This window comes from Hermetia illucens, chromosome 7 (assembly GCF_905115235.1).
Source record: "Hermetia illucens chromosome 7, iHerIll2.2.curated.20191125, whole genome shotgun sequence".
Classification (NCBI taxonomy): domain Eukaryota; kingdom Metazoa; phylum Arthropoda; class Insecta; order Diptera; family Stratiomyidae; genus Hermetia; species Hermetia illucens.
The window spans coordinates 4,142,233-4,165,122 of NC_051855.1; the positions used below are offsets into that span (position 1 = coordinate 4,142,233).

At 40.7% G+C, this 22,890-nt stretch overlaps 1 protein-coding gene across 3 annotated transcripts in view; it reads left to right on the top strand.

Moving 5' to 3' along the window:
* Nucleotides 1-4,258: 4,258 nt before the first annotated feature.
* LOC119661038 (plexin-A2) overlaps nt 4,259-22,890 on the top strand; it is a 177,471-nt gene continuing 158,839 nt past the window's right edge. The window contains exons 1-2 of one of the 3 annotated variants that reach the window (XM_038070210.1): nt 4,259-4,400; nt 5,018-5,215. The gene's annotated coding sequence lies outside the window, so the exon portion shown is untranslated. Of the gene's footprint in view, nt 5,216-6,220; nt 6,994-22,890 lie in introns of those variants that run through there. The other 2 variants (XM_038070212.1, XM_038070211.1) reach the window with 2 other exon arrangements.

Below are 22,890 nucleotides of genomic sequence, written 5' to 3' on the forward strand. Positions count from 1 at the left end.
TTTAAAGCAAGATCGAACTCTTCAAACCAGCTTCTTGCTGCTTGTTTCAAACCGTATAGGGATTTATTCAGTTTACAAACTAAATTTTCTTTACATGATATTCCTTGTGGAACTTTCATATAAATTTCTTCTTTTAATTTGCCATTTAAGAAGGCTGTCTTTACATCCATATGATGAATTAGTAGATTAAATTGATTGGCGAATGCAATCATGAATCGGAAACTAGAAATTCTTGCAACAGGTGCGAAGGTTTCATTATAATCTACCAAGTATTGCTGACTAAAACCTTTTGCAACAAGGCGTGCTTTATATTTTAATGGATTTCAAAATTCGTCATTTTTTATTGTAAAAACTCATTTACAATCAACAATATTTTTATTTTCTGGTCTTGGTACTAAAGTCCAAGTTTTATTAATTGAAAGAGAATTTAGTTCTTCCCTGATTCCTTCCTTCCATTTATCTTTATCATCACTATCTTTAATTTGATTATATGAAGTTGGAATTTTGCAAATTATTGATTGAGCGCATAAAATATGATCATCATTTATATTATCTTCATTATAATTTACCAATGGCTTACACTTAATTCGATCACTTCTCCTTGGTTCATTAGGAATTTTTTTATCACTATCAGATGAATTCGGACTATTATTCTCTTTTACAGAAGTTTCATTTTCATTTTTTTCACTCATGGGATCTGTCACATCTGATTTACTATTATCAGATTTTTCACGGTCAACTACTGATTTTGACTGAATACCAGCGGAATCAGTTTCTACTTGCACATTATTTTTATCTGATATATTTTCAGATACTTGACCTTCTACTGATTTTGATTTTTTGTCAGAAACATCAGTTTTATCTTCAGAGTTTCTTTTATTAACTCCTTCACATTTCGCAATAGGTCTTGATCTTATAAAATCAAGTTCATCAACAATTACATCTCTTACTATTGCATACTTTTCTCTTTCAACATCCCATACTTTGTAACCATTTGGCTCATATCCAACTAATATTCCCTTCCAAGACTTATCATCAAACTTTGTTCTACTGTTTTTGTTATGTACAAAAACAGTAGAACCAAATATCTTCAAATATCATATTTTATTTGTGGCTTTTTACCATGCCACATTTCATATGGTGTCTTGGTTTGTTTTAGGGCTCTAGTTGGAGTGATATTTATTAAATAGGTAGCAGTGAGAACTGCATCACCCCAGAAAATTTTATCCATACAAGCACTAATTATCATGGATCGAGCCTTTTCGGTTAACGTTCTTACCATTCGTTCCGAAACACCATTCAACTGTGGCGTTCGCGGAACTGTCAAATGATAAGTAATACCTTTTTCACAACAATAGTCCTTCATTTCATTTGATAGATATTCTCCTCCATTATCACTATATAAATTTACTACTTTTAAATCAAAATGTGCTTCACTTTTTGCCACAAAGTCTTTAAAAACCAGGAAAACGTCGGATTTATGAGCAATCGTGTATGACACACAATAATGTGTATATTCATCAACAAATAACACAAAATAATTTTTGTTGTTTATAGCCGTAGGAGATATTGGACCGCAAACATCAGAATGAATAATAAACAATGGTCTTTTTACATGACTTTTATCCTTTTCTTTATTAAATGGTAGCTTGGCTTGCTTACCTTTAATACAAGCTTCACACAAGTCATCACTAGGATTTATGTTACAAATTTGATCTAAATCATAAATCATTTGTTTATTTTTCAATTCTATAAACTTTTGTTTGCCTATATGTCCTAATCGTTGATGCCACAGGTTATAATTGACTTTCGTAACATTGAAAGCGCGATCAATATTTTCTGTCTTACAAATTCCAACTTTAAAATTCAATTTCAAAATACTGTTAAAATGCTCACCTGTCATCAAGGTCTTACCACCTTTTTGAACAACGACACCACGTTCATTAAAAATTATCGTCATTCCAGCTGCTTGCATTTTTGTTACAGATAATAGATTGTATGGAACTTCCGGGCAGTACAAAACATCCTTTAATTCTCCTTGTATCCCTATTTTGCTGATTACGTTCAGTTTGCCTCTCTTAGTTGCTGTTATAAATGATCCAGTCTTTGCCACAGATAATTTCAACGGATGTTGAAGATGCTCAGTCTTTTGCTAAATCTTCTCTATTTATTATGTGGTCGGATGCACCAGAATCGATGACAAATTCTATTTCATTCTTCACGTGGTCACTCTCATAATTATCACCAATCATAAATGCGAATCCCGAAGCGTAAGCATTCTTTGCTGATGATTCACTTTTCTTATCCATAGTTTCATTCTTTTTATCGAACTTCGATTTAGAGTTTTTATAATAATAGCAGTCCTTTTTGATGTGCCCTTTCCTTCCACAATGGTGACAATCAAATTTTCTTGTATTTTTAGGGAATTTTAATTTATTAATTTTATTATTATGTCTGTTAAAGTCGCTTTTATTCATAGCACCTTTTTGCTTAAATTTCTTTTTATTGTATGACACATTTTCAACATGGAGCACTTGTTCACATAAATTTCGTCCCTCATTCGTTAATTTAACTTCATGGTCCAACAGTCGTGTTTTAACGAAAGCTAGACTTAAGCTATCATTTGATAATGTCTCTATTGCAGTTATCACACCATCATACGAATTCGGTAATGACAACAGCAAATGTGCAACTTTATCAGTTTCATCTAATTTTGCGCCAGCCGCCAACATGTCGCGAATAATGTCGTCGAAATTAGTGAAATGTTTTATCAGTTTTGTATCACCTTGCAACTTTAAAGAGAGTAACTTCTTTCTTAAAGCCAATTGGGTTGCGACACTTTTTCGTTCGTATATTGCATCCAAGTCACTTATTATTACTTTTGTCGTATGTTCTTCCTTTGCAAAACTCAAAAAGGAATCACTTAAATATTCTACTATTACACTTTTTGCAGTCCTTTCTGCAATTTTCCACTCTTCGGTTATTTCATCTGGAACTTCACTGTCTACAACTTGCACAACATTTAGTTCGGTTAATAAGGCGCGAATTCGAAATTTCCAGACACTATATTTTTCACCGTCAAAGGGTTTAATGTTTCTTTTCGCGCTAACACGATCCATAACTACCTATATGTTATTGTTTTTCAATTTTCACAGAATCCACTATTCTTCACTGTCTTTGTATTGTTCAAAATTACTTTTCAAAACCGAAACTAATTCACAACGTGTACTGGGCTCATAACCTATTGAAATATTGGCACAGAATCTATTTAATGAAAACACAATTGTTCTTTCTTTCTATTATTAATTTTATTAATCTTCACTACTAAGCAAGGAGTGACTTACTTACTTCAGAAAGGTCTATCGAAGACTAAACAGTAGAACAAAACTAGCAGATATGTAACTATATGTACCACAAGCATTTATCTAACTCATTTTACATGCACACTTGTATAAACAGTAAAAGAATGAGTTCCGGACTTTATCTCTTTTCTAAGAAAAGGTTTATTAGGGTACAGTAATAAAAGTAGAAAAGAATTAGTTTTTGTTGAAATGTAAATGATAATATTTCAACACTCAGTCGCCAACTAAAGGCCTTTTTACCAGCCCTGTCCAGTTCCAAGGAGATCTGGGAACAAAGGCTACAAATGATTGCTTTTGTGGCGTCAATCTGCAAAGATTGAAGCTCCATTAACAGTCCACTGACGGCTCCAGAAATGGAATTTAATTGCCTGGCCTTACCCAGTAAGTCAAGCAAGTTGTTTTTAAGTACTTTTAGCCGTAAGAGGTTTTTAATTATCTTTCCTCTTTTGTCTTTCCTTTTATGTTTTAGGTAATATTTTCTCTTAATTAGTTAGTCTAGTCTGTAAACTTTTCTCTTTTAGGTTATGATTTAGATAAGAGTTTCTCGTTAAGTCTTATTTCATGTTTTATGTAATCACCCTCTGTGTCTGTAATACTGTTAGGCTAAGGTTTATACAAATAAAAAAATGTGTTTCTGGTTTTTCTTTTACACACTCTTTCTCTCGACCTTCTCGGTGTTTGTTGAATAAATGGGTAGAACCGATCAAAACATACTTTTTCATGTTTCTACACTTCATCATTGAGGAGCATCATCTAACGGTCAACTTTGCAAACTTCTCTCCCTCTAGCGGTGAAAGTTCCCATCATATTTGCTATAGATGTCGTGACTATCGTAACATTTTTCGTAGCACTAGAGGGCCACCGAGTTTATGAAAAGAGAGAGCTATCTGTATGATTTTCTTAGAATTACACATTAGCATCAGGCAGTTCCGTGACAGCTCCTGAAGTGTTTATATGTGCGGGTTGTATACGCGCGTGACGGTGTGGTGCGTGCGTCTAAGTCCCTGTCGCGGTCGGAACGGACACTCGCTGTAAGAGGTAAAGAAGAAGTGCAGGATTGCCAAGCATGTGAACAAGGACATATAACAGAGCATTCGGAATGGTCCGATAAGATTTTTGCATTTTATAATTCGGCTTGCATACACAGATATATTCATGTATCTTGAAAATGTGTACACACATGACGGTCGCGGGAAATTCATTATTTTGCTTTCCTTTTGTCGTTCTTCTCTTTGAATATTGTGTATACGATTAAACAATAATTTCGTGAATGGAGAATTTATGTTAGACAAATTAAATGCAATTTGTTTATTTATAATTTTCCAAGGAGGTTGTGTGATGTGACAGTGCTGCGTGTACGGTGACTTTTTTGATAGGAATTGCTGGTGGAAATGTGGTTTTAAGCTGGAATCAAAGGAAATGTGAATTTCTTTTTCTGCCAGTTGGTTGTTGTGGTGCTGATTCTATCCTCCTAAGCTTTATATGCTCATCCTACCGATTTGAACTTCCGCCGCCCCTTTAAGTTTTGTGTTATTTCCCGGCTGCCTGCTGCCTGTATATTGTCAGTGCGATGTGTTTTGTGTAGGGGTGTTTTCCGTTTTCAGAAATATCTGTGTATGTTGGTTTCTTTTTGTTTTAAATGTGGAAAATTATAGAATCAAATATTTCTTCGTGGAATTGCAATAAAAGATGATAAGTGCAACGGACTGCGCCGTGTATCCAGTGGATGTAGTGAGTGTTTTCAAGTGAAGTAACAAGATATTGGGAAAAAAGTGCGCACAGTGTGGGATCCATTGTCATACATCCACATTTTCCGGGCGTTTTCATTAATACGTCGACCACCAGGGCGGGAGGTTTGTATATTGTTTCTTTTTGGTAATTTTGATGCTGCCTCAGGAGATTCTGAAATCTGTCAAATTATGAGCAGGCTTTGGAAGCCCTTCAGACGACATCGAAGATATGTTGGATCTGAGTCCTTGGCGGCTAAACAGAGTAAAAATGTCCCAAGTCTAGGAAAACCCACATGAATACTGACGTATACACACTTGTCTGACTGAAAGCTTGAAGCTATCTGCAAAATAATATCCTCCTGCGTTGAAATGAGAGGTGGAGTAAACGAACTCAGCAGGTGGACAGCCGTTAATATAGCGAATCCTTGGAGGAAAAGAACCGCTTTATCTAGCTTAGTTGAGATTATTTTGAAGTCTTAGGAGATGACAATTAGGCGGTTGATTACATCTTGTTTATTCAAAATCTTAACCCGGCCATGGGCAAGTCCTCACTAACCCTCAAAATCGTATGCAGATACGGAATAAATTATTGTGGTTTTATGTTTTAGCCGTATATATGCGGTTCAATATCTGTTTATAAGTTCTAGGATATCTCCAGATTCAGGTACTAAGCATGTACCAATTATTAGCCAAGCGCAACAAGCAGTGCCGACGGTAGAGGCTTTCTAGGTTCAATACATCTCTTTTATTTCTCCGTTTCCGAGACCTTCTCCAGGCATCATACCCAGACTATGAAGAAGTCAGTTTTGCTTTTTACAGGGAATCTCTCGAACGCAAGCATAAAAAGGATTTCCCATAAATGTATACGACGCCATTACAGATTTTCCTTTGGTTATAGCGCTTTTCTGCTCGTCCCTTGTTTTGCCCATCGAAAAGATATCCATTATCTGGAAACTGCTTTTCAGAGGGTGGCAGAAAACATTTGAAAATCCAGAGAGCTAGCATACACACAACCAGGCGACCATCTCTGTTTTACCTGTTGGATACTGCATTGCCATTGACTCGTCCGTTCATCTTTTGTAACGTCCATATCTGTCTCCCTTCTGTTTTGCTGGAAGATTGTGGGATCAGTGTCGGGTTTTGTTCCGATATAGAGTGTTTGCCGCCGGGTTCTTGTTGCTTATAGCCTTATACTCGGGGTTCCCCCTTTGTTCGTGCACTTTTTAATAGGCGCGCCAAGCTCTTGGAAGTGAAGGACTCGATTGTTTGTGCCTGGAAACTTGCAAAACGCGAGGATATGGCCTAGGTACAGCAAACTCTCTTCGTCCGAAATTACTTTCATGCCTCAGCGTGCGACCGCATACGCACGCACCAACACAACCTCATTCAGAAATATCTCCCTGACTCCGGGATCAGGGGCGGTGGAAAGCGATTTTGGATTGGAGTCCATGGCAATCCGATACTCGTGAAGGAAATCCAGCAAATGAGTGTCATGAAAATTTCCAAAGTTTCTAATTTGTTGCTAGTGTCGAGGTGATAATATTCCGTTGAGGAGTCAGTGGAAAATCAGATTTTCGGAACACAAGTTATGCCCATCCATCAATGAGATCGTTACTTCTGTGAAATTCGTGTTGTCTACTATGTTCAAGTGCGGTAATAGTAGTAGTTGTGTAGTAACAATAGTAACATGGAGAGTGAGATGGAGACAGTATTGCATAGCCCGTAAAGGGGATAGACTTTTAGGATCGTCTTAACTCGAAAGCGTATAATTTAAAAGGTTTCTTGTGTGATTTGTGCTGAATTTCTCAGGTGCGTGTGACTATCTTTCAAGCGAAAACAAATTTGCCAAAAAGTGAATCCCATTCTGATAGATTCTTCCAAACGGTACGAGATGCACTCAGGTGAGAGTCATATACCCAAACATAATTCACTATCTCCTACGTAAACTAGAAAGAGACAGATATAAGGTTTCGTTTTGGTCGCCGTGCACACAATTATCTAATAGATACACAGTGGCCACAGTATATCTAATAGGCAGTACCCACACACCGGATTTACGAATGTATTGGGGAAGCTCATCCTAGACCCTCAACATCTGGCAGTACCTATGATGTGTACGAACAAATTTCCCCAATACATTCGCAAGTCCGGTCCATTGAGTGTGGGTACAACTTCTTAGTTGTACTGTAACTGTGGCTATACAGCTATAGTCAGTGTTATTACTTGTTACGCTTTGTATGTCAGAAGACGCCTTAGTTTCCATCCGGGGCTATAATAGCGCTCGCAGGGCCGGGAGGGTTACCTCTTGAGCTATTGATGGAAGAATGGGCACACCTTAACTTTTAAAGGTAAATTTTAAGCCAAATTAAGAAAACGTATCCCTTTCTTCCTGTCCATATAGTACTCCGATACATTTATCTTTTTTTTTACATCTTGATTACGAGTTGAAAACAAAGCCCCTGTTGCTCAACTCTACCCACCAGACCCCTATAATTCCTATTTGCGACTCTGCTTACATTTATTGTCTCGCACGTTACTTGTGGAGATCACCAGAAGTGTTTACTTGTAAAGCTGAAGCAAATCAAGTGCTTCCCGCCTTTAAAACATTCCTCAAACTCATGACTACCTTTTTAATGCTGACCTAAACTGACAGTGTCTTATTACCAAATTGTTGGTACAGTATGTCAAATTCGTATTCGTACACGTATATTGAATGACACTTTAAAACATTTTTTTCATTTTGTAGATAAACCTTTATAAATGACATTTGAATAAAAAAATGGTTCTTTTAAACAAACAAACTTAAAATACAGTAACTCCTCTTTTTCTTCAGCCTTTGTCCCGTTCACAAGCGGGATCGGCTCGTCGTGATCGGCTTCGCCATTTGGCTCTATCGAATGCCTGATCTGGGTGCAATCTCGAGGCTTTCAAATTCCCATCCAGCGTATCAAGCCACCGTTGCTTAGGTCTGCCTTTTGGTCGTTTACCATCGACGACGATGTTCAGACCAATCTTGGCAAGTGAATTCTCGTTTGCACGAATTGCGTGACCATACCATCGAAGACGCATCTCTCGGAACTTTTCCACGATCGGTGCAACCCAACCCCATAACGATCGCGGATATCCTCATTTCGGATGTGATCTAAACGTGTCACGTCACTAGTCCAACGCAATATCTTCGTCTCCATTACCGCAAGACGCCGTTCATTGTCTTTTATGGTCGGCCAACACTCAGAACCATAGAGAGCGACTGAACGGACGACATTGCGGTAAATTTTAGATTTGAGACGTTCGTTGATACGTCGATCACAAAGGACACCAGTTTTGGAACGCCACTTCATCCAGGTTGCGTTAATGCGTGAAGCAATTTCATAACGTAGTTCTCCATTGGCTGATAGCGTTGATCCGAGGTATTTAAATCGCTCAGTTCTGGGCAGATCGCTGCCGCTGACAGTGATTGTGCCTGTTTCATGGGGATCGGTCGTCAAAAATTCAGTTTTGTTTCAATTCAATCTGAAACCGTGTTGCATCAGGCGATCATTCCATTTTTAAACAAGTTGCTCGAGATCATTTTTGCTATCAGATGCTAGGAAAACATCATCTGCATAAAGCAGTGTGTAGAGCACTGGACGTTGGATATCCCATGTGACGGTGTCCATAACAAGGACAAAGAGGAGTAGTGAAAGGGCACTTCCTTGATGAACTCCAACAGAGACACGAAGCGGTTTTGATACACCCGCCATACTTCGAACTTTACTTTTCGGATCGTGGTAGAGCAATTGAACCCAGCGCACGAGTTCTTCTGGCACGAAGTGTTGTCGTAAAGCATACCAGATGAGTTCGTGTGGTACACGGTCAAACGCTTTCTCTAGATCCAGAAAGGCAATAAAAAGAAGGCGATGCTTCTCACGGTGTTTCTCTATGAGTAACCGCGCAGCGTGTATTGCGTCAGTAGTTCCGCAGTTCTTGACAAATCCAGCTTGATTCATGGTTATTTCAACGATTTCGCGAATACGGTTGCCAAGAATGCGTTCAAAAATCTTCATGGTATGGGAAAGTAACCGGATCGAACGGTAATTTGAACATTCTGCTGGGCTACCTTTCTTTTTCCATATTGGAACAGTGGTACTTTCTTGCCAGTCAGATGGTGTTCTTCCTTCCTGAATAATCCGGTTAAAGAATTCACTGAGCCACAGGGTTGGGTCCCAGCTCTTCGCTTTCCAGAGCTCAGATGCGATGTCGTCAGGTCCTGTTGCTTTCCCAGATTTCATTTGTTTTATTGCCTCCTCGACTTCAGTTGCGCTGACTGGTGGAACTGGTCCAAATGTCGGCAATGATTGTGGAAGTGGAGGATGAGCAAATTCTTCAGTTGAAATCTGCTCGAAATATTCTCGTCATCTATCCGTTGCGGCTCGACGGTTGGTAAGCAAAGTACCGTTCTTGTCATTAACACAACAGAAGTGTTCGACATCCTGTGTGCGTTCATCACGGCTTTTAGCAAGTCGATACAGATCTCTCTCGCCATCCCGAGTGTCCAGTTTATCGTAAAGATTTTTGAAATGGTTCGCTCGGGTGACAGCGACCGCTTTCTTTGCTTCCCGGTTGGCATTTTTATAACTTTGCCAATTAGCAAGTGTTTTATGGTCGAGAAATTTGTGGTAGAGGCGTTTCTTTTCACGGACCTTCATTTCAACATCATCATTCCAAAGCCAAGTATCTCGGTTGATGTACCGCTTACCCGGCTTGGTGACCCCGACGAATAGATGGTGAGAATATTGCGAGTAGACTTCAGTGGGAGAATTTTTTCATCCTGCACTTTCACGAGCATTGGCGACATTTAGAGCAATTCCACATGTCAGCGCAACTGAAGTCGAGAAAGTAGTAACACCAATTATGATCGTGTCTTTCATTTGGTTCCATGATTCTCCCACATTTGTAATGGTTGGCAGTTGTATGAGTGAGACCGTTTCTTCTTTCTTCTCGCCAAATCGGCACCATTTAATGCGCGGCGGGCCAGTGCGTTCCTCACGCTGTTATATCGGTGGCTTAATTCGCAGGACGGCAATCAACGGCCGATGTTGAGGTGCGATGGTCTCATAGGGAACGACTTTGCAATCAATGACAGCGGTAAAATGTTGGCGTCTCTTATGAGAATATTGTCGATTTGCGTTTTATTGTTCCCACTATAAAATGTGGGAAGATGAGACAATCGTTTGATGAACCATGTATTCATAAGTACAAGGTCATGGGTGTCCGCAAAATCGATTATACGCTCGCCACCTTCATTGCACGCTCCGAACCCCTTTCCCTCATGGCACCTGTTACCGTCTGCCTTTTCACCCACCCCCTAATTATTTGCCAAAATCATAACGGTCCATTTTTAAGATTTTGTGTGGAACAAAACCTTATTAGCATCGAGTCGATATCTGTCACACCCGATTTATTCGGAAACACTTGCACCCATTGTCATGGAAATTGGTGAGAACATGTAGTCTGACGAAAATCTAGGCCCCAAAATACATCCCGTTCCGATATCTGCACAAATAAAGTTAATAATAGTATATTAACATATTTTTAACAATTTTGCCGGGAACCCCCTTTAAGGGGGTCATCCCGTGTGAAGGCCGTTTCATTCGGACCGATAAATATGCGCTTTTTTACGGCAATCGACATAAACCAGGCATATGAATGTAAGCTAGCAACGGAACGCAAGAATGCTGTCTACCGACTAATGTTGCATTCTCGAAGAACGCGGGCACGCGCAGAGACTTATTGCGAACTCCGACGAGTGGAGAAGCGACTTCACAGACGGAAAAAGGGAACCTGGGAGAACCAACAGGTCTGTAAACTCGAAAAGTAGAGGGAGCAACCGCACCAGGCGCGGAAGTTTTACCGACAAGTCAGGAGGATGAAGCCGTATGTACCTCAATACTCATCCTGCCGAGACATGAAAGTCCTGGGGATTTAACGTGAGTACCTGCCGTGAAGGCATAATCCCACGGTCCTCTTCGGACACGGATTGATTTTGGGACCACAATCAGAGCCCCGCCATGCAAGCACAACGGGCTTGGTTTATACTGAGTGCAGGCTCAGCATTCATACCAGCGGATGCGAGGCCTATGTAACACCTCTGCCGCAACTAAGGAGTACGGCACCCGAGTTGTACAGCGCAACTCCACGCTCGAGCTTTGAGGAGCTCTGCCCGCGATGTAGGCATAATCACAACCACCATGAAACTCCCACTAGGGGGCCAACCGCAAATAACCGGGCCGAGAACACATCCTCCAGGAATTCTCCTGGAGCATATGCTCACAGAGGGCCATCCCGGTTCCAATGGTACCAGATAACCTCCGGTGAGGCTTCGTGAGAGAGCCATTTCAGATGAGTCAGAGAGTACAGAGACAGAATGGGCATATTAGAGCGATGGGTTGAGTACTTTGATGAACTACTGAGCAAACAGAACATCGGCGAATTGGAGGTCCCGCCAACTGAAAACGACGGACAAATACTGCCAACACCAAGTGTAGAAGAAACAGTCCGTGCAATTCATCGGCTTAAAAATCATCAGCTGCCAGGAGCCGAAATGGTTAAATATGAAGGCGACCAATTGGTCGGTGTAATTACATCAAGTGGTTAATCAACTTGTGCTATGCATAGCCAGGGTAAAACTCCACACGGCCATGAGAGAATATGGTATACCGGCGAAACTGATAGGACTGACTAGGCTGACCCTGACCAATGTGCGAGGCCTGATAAAAGCAGCAGCATCACTCTCGGGACCATGCGACATCAACAACTGTCTAAGAGCAGGGAATGCCCTATTATGTTTCCTCTTTAACCTAGCTCTGGAAAAAGTGATCCGTGACACTGAAGTTAAGGCAAGAGGTATGATCCTCTTTAAGTCCACCAAACTACTGGCCTATGCTGACGATATCGACATCTTGGGAAGAACGACCCGAGATGTACAAACTGCCTTCATCTAGATCGAGCAAGTGGTGCGATATCTTGGGCTGCACGTCAATGAAGAAAAACAAAATATATAGTGGCGTTCGAGAGAAGAATCATCCGAAGAATTTCCATGAGGATGGACGATTCCGTAGCCTACATAACGACGAAATCTATGAGCGATACCATGACCATCAGGTTGTGGATAAAATCCGGCTCATCAGGTTGCGGTGGGTAGGTCACTTAATCCCTATGGATGAAAACGATCCAGCCCGGAAAGTCTATAAGGGCAATATCTATGGTAGAAAAAGAAGACGAGGCAGACCTTGCCTGAGATGGGACGATGGCGTAAGTCAGGACACCAAACATCTTTTAGGGATATCGAATTGGTGGACCTCGGCGCAAACCTGGGATGTCTGGAGTTCCTTATTAAGGCAGGCCTAGACCGGATACCGGTTATTACGATGATGATGATGATGATGTGACATTTCACCTATTTAACACTGTAGCGACTCCAAATATCAAAAGCACTTTACCCATTCTACACTATATCTATATACAGTTGATGCCAAAAAAAAGGAAAGGAAAGGAAATCCAACTATTACAAACAAAATTACAGAAATTGAAACTTTTACATTTTGTGGGAATTTCGTGCATTTTAAAGCGTATATGACGTTATCATAACGTATCATTTTGAACGGGAGGTCGCAAGGAAACATTTTAATTTAAGTTTTGTAATTATTAAGGGGGTCATCCCCTGTGTTGGATCCGCGGAATCGATTTTTTTTGCATCAATTGTATCTAGATATAGTGTAGAATATATGGGCAAAGTGATTTTTTAAAATTCGGAGTTTTTCGCCGTAATAAAGCGCGTGTTTATCGATCCGAATGACTTGACTAAAAGGACACGAATTGAAGCCAAGGCTGTACATGTGTTTCTTCAAGAAACCTAAGGTTTATGGACTAGGTATAGCAGATTAATGATCAAATAAGATGTTATGGCTAAAAATCACATTTTACTTTTTAAATGCGTTTTTCTCGAAATCGCCTATTGAAAATCGGCTGCCACCATAGCTCAAAATCTATCCAACGAAATTCTTTGAAATTTTCAGACCTTATTCAGAACATATTTTTACGGTCCGCAAACTAGGAGAATTGCGATTCATTCAGTATTTTTTTTTATTCATTGTAGAAACCGTAAAAAAACACCCAAAATTGAAAAAAAAAGTTTAACAAGGCACCAAAAATTTAGTTTTTAATATTTTTTAATAATCCTAGTTTGGGGACTGTAGTTAAGTTTGCACGTTAAAATGCAATTTACATTTTTTCGTTAAAATGATCGAAGTCCCCTCTAGCGTGGCAGCAGAAAACACTTTCTTTGGAGATGGGTGTATAAATTGCTCTGTATTTCAATAATGAACTATGCCATCGGGCGACAAAAATTACTATGCATGCTTAAGGGGGTCATCTCGTGTGAAGACCGTTTTTTGGTTTTTTTTAGAAGTTTTTTGTAAAGAACTGGAGAAAGGTATAAATACGAATTTTTCACCATAGATTTATTAATACCTTGAGCGTACATAGTAATTTTTCCAGCCCAATTGCATAGTTCGTTATTAAAATACAGAGCTATTTGTACACCCATCTGCAAAAAGGTGTTTTCCGGCTGCCGCGCTAGAGGGCGCTGCAATCATCTTGGAGAAAAAAGTAAACGGCATTTTAACGTACAGTCGGCAATCTAGGATCATTAAAAAATATTAAAAACTAAATTTTTGGGGCCTTGCTAAACTTTTTTTTCAAATTTTGGGTATTTTTTTACGGCTTCTTCAATAAATAAAAAAAAAACTACTGAATGAATCGCAATTATCCTAGTTTGCGGACCGTAGAAATATGTTCTGAATAAGGTCTGAAAATTTCAAAGAATATAGTTAGGTAGATTTTGGGCTATGGTGGCAGCCGTTTTTCAATATGCGGTTTCGAGAAAAACGCATTTAAAAAGTAGAATGAGCTTTTTAGCTCTAAAACCTCAACTGACCATTAATCTGCTATACCTAGTTTCGTGAAGAAGCACATGTACAGCTTCAATTCTTGTCCTTTTACCAAAGCTATTCGGACCGATAAATACGAGATTTATAACGGCGATCGACATAGATCTGGCATGTGACTTATGTGTTTAACACTATAATTTCCAAACGACTCCGAATATTAAACAAGTCGGGAAACCGGAAGCTTGACGCTTCAGGTATAAAAGGTTTTGTGTTTCCCTATGTGAGGAGCATAACGTAGTTCTCCATTGGCTTATAGCATTGACCCGAGATATTGAAATCGTCCAGTTCTGGGCAGGTTACTGCCATTGCCAGAACTGAGCGATTTAAGTATCTCGAAGGACAGGTTACTGCCATTACCAGAACTCAGCGATTTAAAACTCTCGAGTCAACGCTATTTGCCAATGGAGAACAGCCTAATGAAATTGTTTCACGCATTAATGCAACCTGGATGAAGTGGCATTCCCCAACTGGTGTTCTTTGTGATCGACGTATCAGCGCATCCCAAATCTAAAATTTACTGCAATGTCGTCCGTCTGTCGCTCTCTATAGTTTGAGTGTTGACTATAAAGGACAATGAACGGCATCTGGGGACGAAGATGTTGCATTGCACTGGTGGCGTGACACGTTTTGATTACGTCTGAAATGAGAATATCCGCGATCGATATGGGTTTGCACCGATCGTGGAAAAACTGCAAGAGTGGCGTTTTCGATGGTGTGGTCCCGTAATTCACGCGAACGAGAATTCAACAACCAGTATTGATCAGACCATCGAAAGCAATGGTAAGCAACCAAAAAGCCGGCCAAAACAATGTTGGCTTGATACGCTGGATGGGGATTTAAAGGTCTCGCGATTACATCCTGATGAGGCATTTGATAAAATAAAATGACGAAACCGATCATCACGAGCCGACCCCGCTTGTGAACTGAAGGTTGAAGAAAAAGAAAAAGATGTGAGGAGCGACGAGTGCATGACAGCTCCGTGTAATATAGCTAAAAATTCCATTGCCCTCTATTTTCTAGAAAGCGATTTAAATAAATCATTTGATGGAAAGCCCTGTGTTGATAATGGTCAACCTCATACGCCCCACACCCTGAGTTTAATATTATTAGCAAATGCCAACAATTTAACCAACATCAAATATAAACAAGTCGGGAAACCGGAAGCTGGACGCTTCAGGTACGAAAGGTTTTGTGTATTTCTTAGTACGTAGCACGTAGTATATCCATATATTATGTGAGAATATCCACTTTCGGGTAATATTGACATTCATAGTCTTCAATTTCCAAAGAAGCAACAAATTTGAGGTATTATAACTTTGTTAGTAATAGTGCGATTTCCACCAAACTTGGTAAGATTATGCTCTATATTATAGCCTATATCACTGCAAAATTTCATGGTACTAGGATGAACTTAACGGGGGTGTCTAACCAATTACAGAAAATTGTAGTAATATACTATTATTAACTTTATTTAAACAGATATCAGCATGGAAGGTATTTCGGAGCCCAGGCACCATATAATGGCAGCCTCCTGATTTTTTTCAGATTTTTCCGTTTGGTAGTTTCTGAGAATGGCCCCCTTGAAGAAGTGATCACTTTCAACCCCCCGCGCTCCCCACCCTTCCAATGAATGTCAAAACTAAGGTCGGCTTTGAAAAGTACTAATCGAGACCTTTAATTTGATACCCCACATGACTATATTTGATGAAAAAAAATTTCACACCTCCCTTTTGCATGTATGGGGACCCCCCTTAAATTCGACGTAAAAGGATGTAATTCGCTGTATGCGTGAGCGTTCACAGTTCCCACCTTTCTACCAAATTTGGTGTCAATCGCTATAACCATCTCCGAGAAAAATGCGTGTGACGGACAGACAGACAGACAGTAAACCGATTTTAATAAGGTTTTGTGTTTACACAAAACCTTAAAAAGGGCTAGGGAGAATTAGATTCTTCTTGAATGGAATTTTAATATTTCACTCGAATTTCCATTATTCTCGTTAATTATGACGTCAGCATTTTACTTGCTGCTTGTATGTATGATAATTTTGAACTGCTATAACTTTCCCACTAATAGTTGCATTTTCATGAAACCTGGCATGTGTATGCACGAGGCTATCCTTTATGTCGGTGCAAAATTTAGTACACTTAGGATAAACTTAAGGGGAGTTTTTTAGTCTATTTCTAAAAGTTGATAAGATACCGGAATGGGACATCTCTCGAAGATTAGATTTCATATAAGTGTTTTACACAAAACCTTAAAAAGGGCTGCAGATAAATAGATTCTTCATAAATGTGACTTTAATATTCCACGCGAATGTCAATTATTCCAGGTAATTATGACGTCAGCATCTGATTTGCATGGCTTTGGAAGCAGCAAACTCGCGCGAAATTGCTAAGTTTGAACTGCTATAACTTTGGTGTTAATTGCCTGATTTCCATGAAATTTAGCACGTATATACAAAATATTGTCCCCTATGCTGGTACAAAACTCGGAGGTCCTAGGATGAATTTAAGGGGGTTTTTCAGTAAATTTCTAAAAAGTAGTAATATACTATTACTAAGTTTATTTGAGCAGATATCGGAATGGGACATATTTTGAGGCCTAGATTTCATCTAGACGCACCACCCTGACTTTTTTCGGATTTGTAGGTTAGGTAGTTTCCGAAAATGAGTCCTGTCTCACTTCAAGTGCGTACATTTTGACTCCTTACTCACGCACTTCGTAATTTATGTCAAAACTAATGTCAGTTTCGAAAAGTACAAATCGAGACCTTTCATTTGATACCCTACACAACTATATCCGATGAAAAAAAATTTTGAATCCCCCCGTTGCATGTATGGGGAGCCCCCCTTTAAACTCCACCTAAATTTATGCCACTCGCTGTATGCGTGGGATTTCATAGTTGCCATCTGTCCACCAAATTTTGTTCGGATCGGTGTAGCCGTTTTGGAGAAAAATGCGTGTGACAGACAGACATTGAATCGATTTTAATAAGGTTTTGTTTTACACAAAACCTTAAAAATGGTTCTTTTGAACAAACAAACTTAAAATACAATAACTCTGGATAAAAATTAGGGCATTAGAAGCGAGAAATAAACATTAAAGAAAAAAACGGCAAAGGGTAGTGTGGAGAAAAATTAAGTTGCTCACTCCTTGCAAGTTCTCTTGGTGCATTGTAAACGTATTAGAGTCTTACACACTACGCCAATGGCTTGCTTTTCTCTCTTGGTTTTTTGTGTTTTGTGTAAACACAAAACCTTATTAAAATCGGTTCACTGTCTGTCCGTCACACGCATTTTTTTCGGAGACGGTTACAGCGGTTGACACCAAATTTAGTAGAAAGGTGAGAACTGTGAACGCTTACGCATATAGTGAGTTACATCCTTTTACGACGAATTTTAGGGGGGGCGGGTGCTCATACATGCAGAAGGGGGGGTGTAAACGTTTTTTTTTAGTCAAATATAGTCATGTGGTGTATTAAATTAAAGGTCTCGGTTAGTACTTTTCGAAGCCGGTCTTAGTTTTGACTTTTGTTGAAAAGATGGGGAGTGCGGGGGTTGAAAGTGGTCATTTTTTAAACGAACCCTGTTCGAGAAACGCTTTAAAACTAATATCTGGAAAACGCGTTCTTAGAAAATACTGGGACCGGACTTCTTTCGACATTCAACCAAATTCACGGTTGGGTGAGAACGAGTTGATATAAAAAAAAAACTCAAAAAATAAATTTTGATTAGTTTTATTGCCTGCACAAAGCAGGATGAGAAGAAAGAAAACGAGAACGAGAAAACAGTGAACAGCGAATTGCGCGTGAAAGATGATCTGATAGATGTCAAGCGGAGATGTAGAAAGAGAACCGCTGGAAAATGCCCTGGTGAATTGCCGCTTGAAATCCATTTTGACTTTGATGAGAAGCGGGAGATTTGAACATTCTCCCCACCTTCTCCACCCGTTGGAGAAGTTTAACTTGATGATCGTGGATGAGAATCTCCCTCGGTGGTTGAGACTGGTAATATAGTACCAATTTTGATATTGGTCGCGTATATGTGGAGGTTGCAGTTTTGAGGGTTACCACTCGAGTGAGATCATCTTTGCCGGGATGAGTTTGAATAACTCTGGCGAGTGGCCACTTTGATGGAGGATACCGCTCGTCAGAGATGAAAACCAATGATCCTTCTTTGATGTCGTGATGCGATGTTTTCCATTTAGAAATGGACTGCAGATATTCCGCTGACCAGCGTTCCCAGAAATATTGTAAACGTTCCTGGATCCGTTGGAAATGAGAGAGTCGTGAAGTCGGTACATCGGTGAATGTAGGCTCAGGAAAGGTGTTGAGGGGAGCACCTCTAATGAAGTGTCCAGGCGTGAGGGCAGAAAGATCATCTGGATCCTCAGTGAGAGCACTCAGCGGTCGTGAATTGAGAACGGCTTCAACTTATGCGAGGAACGTCGAGAAGTCTTCGTAGGTGAGAAGCGTGTCGGCGATCGTTCGTTGCAGATGGTATTTTACGGATTTTACCGCTGCTTCCCACTTGCCACCCATATATGGTGCTCCAGGTGGATTGAATTTCCACTGGGTCCTGTCATTTGCGAGAATTAGGCGCAAATGCTGCGATTTTTGTACACTGCTGTTGAGACCTTGAAATTAGTACCGCAATCACTAGTGAGTGATTTGCAAATCCCACGGCGACTAGTGAAGCGGCGAAATGCTTTGAGGAATCCTTCGGTGCTGTAATCTGTGACAGCCTCGAGGTGGACAGCAGATGTTGAGAGACATATAAAGACGACGATCCAGGCCTTGTAGGTTCGAGCTCCGCGTCTTTGATAACATTTGAGAGGCACTGGTCCCGCGTAGTCAACTCCCGTATGCTCGAACACCAATGAGGGCTGTACTCGTTTCGCAGGAAGTTGGCCCATTAACTGCTGAGCACGTATTCCTCATATACGTGTGCAGGTGACGCATTTTTGGATGAATGGTTTTATCGGAGTTCTGCTTCTGATGATCCAGTAGATACTCTACGTATGTAGTTCAGAGTGAGCTGTGTTCCTCCATGTAGAGTGCGAGAATGAGCGTTGGCGATGATGAGATGTGAAAGTACGCAGTCTTTCGGAAGAATAGGCGGATGTTTCCTATCTTCGTCAAGCTGAGAATTTTGAAGTCGACCACCGACTCGTAAGAGTCTAGTTTGGTCAATGCGAGCGGTGAGACGTGATAGTGCATGAGACTTGGGAAGAAGCTTGCCTTGGGAAAGGATACGCATTTCTGATGAGAAGTATCCTTGTTGTGTAGTACGAATCCAGTGAGTGAGAGCCGCTTGCAAAGCCGGTGGAGTGAGAGCCGAGATGCTGAGTTTGGAGTCTGGTGTCCGTTTGAAGACTGCTACTGCACGTAGTAAAGTAGCAGTGATTCTGACAAGTTTTATGAGAGTGCTGCATCGAGTTAAGAGATGATCCAAAGGCAAAGATGGAGTTGATGAGACGACATGTACTGCAGACGATCGCATTTCCATGTCTTCATGAGAGACATCAAGTGGTGAGAATGAAGGCCACTGGTGAGAAGGTTTGTTTAGCCAATCATGAGTTGAGAGGGGTTTAAACCCTGTGATGCACAATCAGCTGGATTCTGCTTGGTGGAGATGAATTTCCACACTGCTGACGGTGGGATTTCATTAATGTCACGTACTCGGTTCTTAACAAATTCCTTCCAACGAGTGGGATCACTGTTAATCCATGCGAGGATGACCGATAAATCTGTCCACAAAGTAACTGGCACGTTGATCAAGTTGAGAGCCTTTTGTGTGCGTGAGATGGGCTTCGCGAGGAGTAATGCAGCAGATAATTCTAATCGTGGAATTGTGAGACGTTTGAGAGGGGCAACTCGAGTTTTTGCACAAACAAGAGTTACTTTTGATTGCTGATTTGGATGAGAAATTCTGATGTACACTGCTGCAGCCATTGCAGTTTGTGATGCGTCCGAAAATCCGTGTATCTCGACGTGCGAGAGGTCAGATGTGAGATTAAGCCAGCGTGGAATTTTGAGGCTTGCGAGATCAACCAATTCAGTCCTGAATGTCTTCCAACGATGAGTTATCTGAGGAGTTAGTAGGTCATCCTATCCAATCTTTTCTAGCCATAAGTCCTGCATCAGAATTTTGGCGCGAACAATGACTGGTGAGATTAATCCAAGAGGATCAAACAACTGTGCTGTTTCTGACAGTATGATGCGATTTGTGATGGCCGAAGTTTGAGATGTATGGCCTGTAAAAGTCAAAATGTCCATTGAACTGGTGATATGTATTGCTGCTGAGACTTGATGAGTCGACTTTACAGAACGATGGATGATTGCTTTTCCATTTCGCTACTGGAAAACACCCAGTGAGACAGAGCGCTTCAACCTGAGACGCGATTTCGTTGAGACGTGAGAGAGTAGCAACACCTCCGGTGATGTCGTCGACGTAGCTACCCTTTTCAAAAGGTTCGATTGCTAATGGGAACTTGTGGCCCTCGTCGCTGAGAAGTTGTTTAAGAACACAACATGCTAAGTATGGTGCTGGCTTTGTACAATAAGTAACGGTTGTAAGATCGTACATTGCAGGCTCGTTGGTGCTTGATTGATTATCAGTCCAAAGTATTCTCTGGAACTTCCAGTCATCTGGATGAACATCGATTTGACGGAACATTTTGGTAATGTCCGTCGTAAAGAGTTCTGAGTACAACTTAAAGAACTCAGGCTGGTGAGAAATGCGTTTGATGAGCTTGGTGAGCGATTTTTCTGCGATATGCTTCGTTTGTCCGAGTTGTGGAGCATTCGATTTGAAGGGCAGGCGCACCACATACCGACCTTCATTGTCGCGAGTATGTGTGCTCTGGAAATGTGCTTCGCATTCTGCTTCTTCGGCGTTGAGCGAATCCTCCCGATGAGACGAGACATCCTCAATTTCCCAGAATTTGGAGATGTGATCATGTAGCTGCTCATTTGAGATTGTGAAACCAGTATGGGAAGGTGCACTGGATGACGAGTCATCGACTGGACCAAGAATTGTCCATCCAAACATGGTGTTAAAAGCCGTAGGTTCATTTGGTGAATCGGATTTAACTCCAGGTTTTAGGATTTTGCCGTAGGAGTCTGCACCGATGATAATATCAATCTTGCCAGGTGAGAAGAAATCTGGGTCAGTTAGTTCCAGATTATGAAGATGAGGCCAACTCTTTGCGAATATTTCGACTGACGGCAATTGGACGGTGAGATTCGGGAGAATGAATGCGTTGAACTCTGCTTGCTGAGTTGAGAATTTTGATAAAAATGTAACGGTGACAGCTCCTTCTGTTTCTCCAGATGAGACACTGCCTACTCCAACAATTGGAATGTAGACACTCGAGACAGCGAGGTTGAGAGTGCGAAAGAGTTCTTGAGAGATGAGGGTGATCTCCGATCCTGGATCGATGAGAAGTCTTACGGGGTGAGAATCCCGTGACGATGTTAAGATGAGAGCTTGAGCAGTTGCCAGCAAAACCGTTGGTCGAGATATGATTTCCGATTTGAGGTGTTGATGAGACTTTCGCGCTGAGTTGAAAGATGCTGACGCTAAATCGTGGAGGTATGAGCTGTCAGTTTGAACTGACTGATGAGAACTCCACCAAGGTAAAATTTGTGTTGCCTTTTCCTGCCTGCTAGACGTTGTTGGATTAGTTAAGCCGGGTTGAGTGTTCTGATGAGACGGCTTGCTGAAGAAGCGGGAGTGGTGCAGCATTGATTGATGTGCCGCGCGACAAATCTTTCAGCGCCTTGTACTACGGCAATCTTCCACTTGATGCGTACCGAGACAATTAATGCAGAGGGCACGAAATGTTGCCAGATGAAATCGCTGATCTGCGTCTAATATCTGGAAATTCGGACATCCTACTAAAAAATGGTTTCCTCCTCCTTATGATAGCCATAGTTATCTGATGAGATTTAAAAGTTGGTAAAACTGAGAATCACTGCAAATGTTCTTCGTAATGTAATACGCGCACTCACAAGATCGCACCGCTGAGTCTAAAATCGCACTTCACGATAAATAGTTCGGAGCACTCGGCAATAACTCGAAGTTGAAGACACGAACTACACTCCACACAGTTTTTTACAAAATGTAAACTTAAAGAAGCCCGTATCCGGCTCGGCGAACCAAAAAATGTTCGACAAACGCTTCAAAACTAATATCTGAAAAACGCGTTCTTAGAAAATACTGGGACCGGACTTCTTTCGACATTCAACCAAGTTCACGGTTGGGTGAGAACGAGTTGATATAAAAAAAATACAAAGATTAATTTTGATTAGTTTTATTGCCTGCACAAAGCAGGATGAGAAGAAAGAAAACGAGAATGAGAAAACAGTAAACAGCGAATTGCACGTGAAAGATGATCTGATAGATGTCAAGCGGAGATGTAGAAAGAGAACCGCTGGAAAATGTCCTGGTGAATTGCCGCTTGAAATCCATTTTGACTTTGATGAGAAGCCGGAGATTTGAACAAACCCATTTTCAGGAACTATCAAACCGAAAAATCTCAAAAAAATTAGGGGGCCGCCACTATATGGTGCCTAAGCTCCGAAATACCCTCCATATCGATATCTGTTCAAATAAAGTTAATAATAGTATATTACTATAATTTTTAGTAATTGACAGGAAGGGGCACAATAGTTCTTCAAGGATGCGGTGCGACTTTCCCTTAACAGAATAATTGACAGGAAAGCCCCCTTAAGTTCACCCTAGAATCACAAAATTTTGCAGCAATGGGCATGATCCTGCCAAATTTGGTGAAAATCGCACT